The sequence below is a fragment of the Frankliniella occidentalis genome, unplaced genomic scaffold (assembly GCF_000697945.3).
Source record: "Frankliniella occidentalis isolate FOCC.00 unplaced genomic scaffold, Focc_3.1 Scaffold378, whole genome shotgun sequence".
NCBI classification, from domain to species: domain Eukaryota; kingdom Metazoa; phylum Arthropoda; class Insecta; order Thysanoptera; family Thripidae; genus Frankliniella; species Frankliniella occidentalis.
This window is the reverse complement of record NW_026267501.1, coordinates 42,911-48,095: the sequence shown is the minus strand read 5'-3', so window position 1 is coordinate 48,095 and position 5,185 is coordinate 42,911. Positions and strand designations below refer to the sequence as shown.

At 41.5% G+C, this 5,185-nt stretch overlaps 1 long non-coding RNA gene across 2 annotated transcripts; it reads right to left on the bottom strand.

The window, feature by feature from the left end:
- Positions 1-99: 99 nt before the first annotated feature.
- Positions 100-5,179, bottom strand: LOC127751202 (uncharacterized). 2 transcript variants are annotated; one of them, XR_008012019.1, is made up of 3 exons: positions 5,032-5,179; positions 442-4,950; positions 100-357 (listed from the first exon to the last, which is right to left on the bottom strand). It is a non-coding gene; the product is annotated as an uncharacterized LOC127751202 (long non-coding RNA). The 2 variants fall into 2 exon arrangements; XR_008012018.1 differs by having other exon boundaries at positions 100-354.
- Positions 5,180-5,185: the final 6 nt, after the last annotated feature.

The window sequence follows — 5,185 nt, the reverse complement described above, 5'->3', positions numbered from 1 at the left end:
ACGACAGTGGCAACACATCGGGATTAGGCGAGCACGAACGAGAATACAGCAAAACTAACTTACCAGTCATTGTATCGTCATAGTATGATTCACTTTCCACGCTTGTTGAAATGGTGTCTTCAAGCAGATGAGAAGGAGTGAGAGCGAGCCCGATTTGACAGCCGGCCAGCTGGACAGCTTTTTGGCTGCAGGCGCGAGCCTTTCCATGCGGCCAGGGGTCACGTGAAAGGTGGAAAAGAGTGGGGGAAGTAGAAATTTGGCAACAGCGGAAACGGCGAGAACAGAGGAATGACGCCACGTCTAGACGGTTTAGACGGGGCGCCGGAACCGCGACTCGACCGGAATGTGATCGACCTGCTGTGCAACACACACTTCAAAAGCAATTACAGGAATAGAGAACAAATGATCAGTCCGTCTGGATTTCAGATGCTGGACAATTACATTTCGGTCTCGCTTTACAACATCCACATGGACAGTTATTGTTCTTGTAAAATGTGCAGCAGTGGCAGTCACACTTACAATAACACTTTTTTTGCTCAGTTGCATTATTACTACGTCGTAACTCGCAACAGATACATTGGCACCACAGCCACTCCAAACAGCACGTGCACTTGCAACACGTGCACTTGCAACACGTGCAAATAACCTGTCAAAATGTAGGCAAAATCTGATTTGGCGATATGAACTTTTCTGAATTACTTAAACATCAAATAAAAGAATGTAGCGGAACTTACATTGTTGAATTTTTCTTCCATCGAAGAACAGCAAACGACTGACTACTATAGGGTTCTTTTCTTTCTATTGTAATATCTTTTGGCATCAACGTCTTGAGGCTCCACCCAACCGACCTCAACTCCCCCAACTCTACGGGCAGGAAAAAAACCTTGGGCTGAGGTGATTGGGCGGAGCTCCTGACCGGAACCTGAACACGCCTGCGTCACGCGTCGGGTTGCGTTCGTGTGTCATTCTCATACCGGACTTCTCCGTCAGGTTCTTCTTCTTTGGGTTGGGATCAGGGCCTGCTGGAGGGGTATTCCGGAGCTCCCCGGAAGCGCCTTCTAATTGCCCCCCTCTACCCCCCTCACCCTGTTTTTTTAGAAGGCGCAGAGGAGCTCCGTGATCCCCCTCCTGACTCTCGCCTTCTTAACGTTTCGGGGTTCTATCTGCGTCTCTTTCGCACCAGAGACAACACCCCGAAAGTCGGAGTGGACAGGCACTGGTTTCTGGGTCGAGCGGAAGAGCGGAAGAGCGTCTCTGTTCTTTCGATATTCGGGGAGAATTACTATTTTGCTTTGACTGATGTGAGTACCTTTATGAAACAAATTTTTGGGGTGCCAAAAGCTACCCCCACAATGAGCCATGCGCCGTGTGTTACCTTAACCATGCACCCTGCAAGACTAGTCGCACGGCGCATGGCGCATCTCTTCTTCCCACGTTAGCAGCCACTAGCCTTACTTTGTGACATTTCTTTGTAATATTAGGACGCCATAATTTTAGAAATGGCTGCACTACCAGTCCGCTTCTTTCGAGGCAGATCGATAGATTCTGTCATACTTCATTCAAGTGATGGCTGGCACTACAACGTCCACGAAAGACGAAAGTCTAGGCTGCGGCTTCAGTGTCGGCACCATCATCGTGGATGCACAGCTACTGCTTCTCTGAACCTTGCCTCAGCAACTCTGGTACATCTGAAACCGCACGACCATCCTCCAGATCCGCTTCTTGAGCAGGACATGGATCTTCGACGGCTCACAATACATACAGTATCAACAGATTCTTTTGGTACCAAACTAAGAACCATTCTGAACCAAATCAAATTGCAGTAAGGTTCTATTCATGCCACAGCTCTCCTATATTTAATTTATTAATTTATCTCTATACTCTTACCTGATTATTTATTTCTGTTTGGCAGGCAAAGCCCTGCTGTAGCTAACAGATTTTGACCAGTTAGGATGCACTCGGCCATGGATGTGGCTAGGTCAAGAAACAATCCATGCATTCCGAAGACTTTGATTCACTTAGGTGTTTTACTGGGCATGCCAAACCTACGAAGGCTTTGTGAAACTGTAGACAAAACAGACTTCATCTTCCAAGGTGTAGTGGGCGATTTACTAAACAAGACAATAGCTTTCGGCGTATGCTACAGTTCTTGGGAACAGTCACGAACATCCGTGGTCACGGCACCTTTAAAAAGCGGTCACGCAAGCCAAAGATGTCACAAATTTTCAATTTGTGCACAAATCATGGTGGATATGTAAGGTTTTTTTGTAGTCAGCTTATTTAGAAGCCACGATTTGTTTTGTTTTGGAGTACCAGTGTGTAAGTGCTTGTATTTTTCTACGTAAGTTATTTTTTTGTCCTTTTTTTATAGGTTGTAGCAGTAGTCAGAGTACTCATGATTAGACGCCACGAAGAAGCCTATGTTGCTGTACTTAGTTATCTTAAGTCACTCGCTTCCAATTGGGCACCAAAGAGAGTGCACTGTGATTTTGAGAGAGCACAAATGAACGCCTTCAAAAGAGTTGTGCCCATGAGCCGCATAGTGGGCTGTCTGTGGCACTATGGTGTTGTGAGTATTATGATAAGCCTAGTTCAGCTGTCCCTCTTCCTTTCAGTGTTTTGCTTTGCATTTCTTTTGTATTGGCAATTTTTTGGATATCTTTTTTCATTTATTTGTTTCAAAAAAATGAAAAAAATAATCTTCTGGCAATTGCAAATGGCTTGATTATTATTAAGAAACCGATGAAAGGAAAGTAGAATGTAGGAGAACACAAATTGACTCAAACAGAAATGAACGTCAATCTCAAAACTGTCTTCTGGTGAAATCTATATGTTACCAGTGCTGAAACTTATCACGATAGATTACATACTTATGTATTATTGTCTTCATATTCCCAGGCATCTTCCTTACATGCATCTAAGCTAGGCTTAACGCCTTTTGCTGAAGCTCATGATGAAGTCAAAACCTTCATCAGGTGCATTGCTGGCATCCCACTCCTACCACGACACAGAATTTGGGCTGGTGTTCTAGAACTTTGGGTTGAGGTGGAGGTTGAGCTGGGCTGACACACTTCTGCCACTTTTCCAATATTTGGAAAAGGAATGGATACCACGCCTGCATGAGCTGTCTGTTTTTGATTCACCAGAAAGGACCAATAACGTTTCTGAATCAGACAACAGAAGCCTGGCTTCGCTCATACCACAGAACAGACCTAATGTATGGCATCTAATCGGTATGTTAATATTGGTATTAATTATTGATAAAATTGGGAAGATAACTTTGTTGGGGAGGACAACAATACGAATTGTATAAGGATCAGGTTTCTGCTTAACGACATGTTTCATGTTCTTCTGACTGAAATCAACTAAATATGATGCAGCCTCTACATCTAAAGTCCTAGATATCCCTTGCTGTTTCCTTTACATTGACAAACTGAATTTCATCATAGTCATAAATTTTATCTCCTACTGAAAAAATGGTACATTCTTTTTCAGGTGCCTTTGTGCAGTTAGAGCATTTAGCTTTTGCTGACAAAACTGCTATTGACAGAGGAGACTCTGTGACTGCTGGAAAAAGGTGGCGTGCAAAACTAAATGATAAAAGAATCCAAAGATTGACAGGACTTCTAGAGAATGGGCAAATAACTGCTTCCCGCTTTTTACATGAGGCTTCATATGTTAACATGGCAGCTGTGAATCATGGTCTCCACTTAAATGTAGATGAGGATTCCGAATCTGACTCTGATTAGGCATAGACAAGCAGTTTCATTCAGGTATTGAAGTGAACTTTTCTGATACAGTACAAATACTCAATCACCAGCTATGGATTTTCAAACATTTACTGATCTCAGATCTACCTACAGCATTATTTGACTTGTCGCACACAAGCGGAAAGAACAGTACCAAACTGGATGTTTTTGGCTCACATTATTCTACTATTTAGTGTTTAAACACAAATTTACAAAAATGCAATCAGGTTAAAATTACCTTGTAAGATTCTCTTTGATAAGATTGATTTAAATTACTGAGGCAATCTTGTCTGAACACTAATTATGTTAAAAGTACCACTGTATACAGTTTAGTGTTTATAAGAAACTCAGCTTACATGTAGGATTACAGAACACTTTCAAAACAATCATACTATTTCTTAGCTGGATATATTTATAAAAAATGACAAAAAAACTCTTTTACAGATACACTATAAGTTGCTAAAATTTAAATTGAAATCAACATTACTTAGTATAGCATTTCAAGGCAATTGTTGGACCATCAACTTATGACTTTGCTGTCTGGTTTTTCAAAGCTTTTACTTTGCATGCTTTACTCCCCTTATGCCTGCTGCTATTGACACTTATATTGGCTCCACAATTACTGCATTCATAACGCTGACCAGTACTTATCTTTTAAGTGCAGCAAAGACTGTCAACTGCCTTTAAAATGCTCACATCTGTTGAATATTTACTGTGTTCTTGTTGGATGTGAGTCATTAGGGTTTCTCTTCTTACAGGGCTCTGGTAGGTTTTGAAACACCCCTCCTGCTGCACAGGGCATGCCACACGTTCTTTTTTCACAATCACTGTAGTGTTCTTGGAAGAAGTAGTACCTGATGCCTCAATAGATAAAGGTGCTGGTCTCTGAAAATTCTCAGAATTCACAGCAATAATTGATCTTTTAAAATGAGGGTCATTGAAATTTTCTGCCATTGTTTTATTTACATGATATTTAAGCAGATCCTTGCAATGCATTTTAAAGAGTGGTGTGATATCCATGTGCACCTTGTACTCCCTAAAAATAATACAAAAAAAATATACTTCACAAGTACTCTAATCATAGTAAAATGGAGAAGCGCATGAGCACTTTTAGAGGAAACAAGAAAATGACACCCATATTGCCACCTGTGTGTGCAGCATTAGGGGCAAGAAAAATTAAATTCCCAGGTTCTTGGATTATCTGAAAACAAAAGTTGATTCATTAAAGCGACATCTCGTTTACTCACTTGCATCGTTAGCAGAACTGATTTTAATCACTTACTATTTTGAACTTGATTTCGTGTTGAATAAGTAATTGAGGGTGTACTACATAACTTTTGTGGCTGAGTTTGAACAGGCACACCCGGTGCAAATTAAGCAACCCATAGTTTGACAGCAGAACACTCAGTTTCGTTATCTCGGACGGAGCAACTACA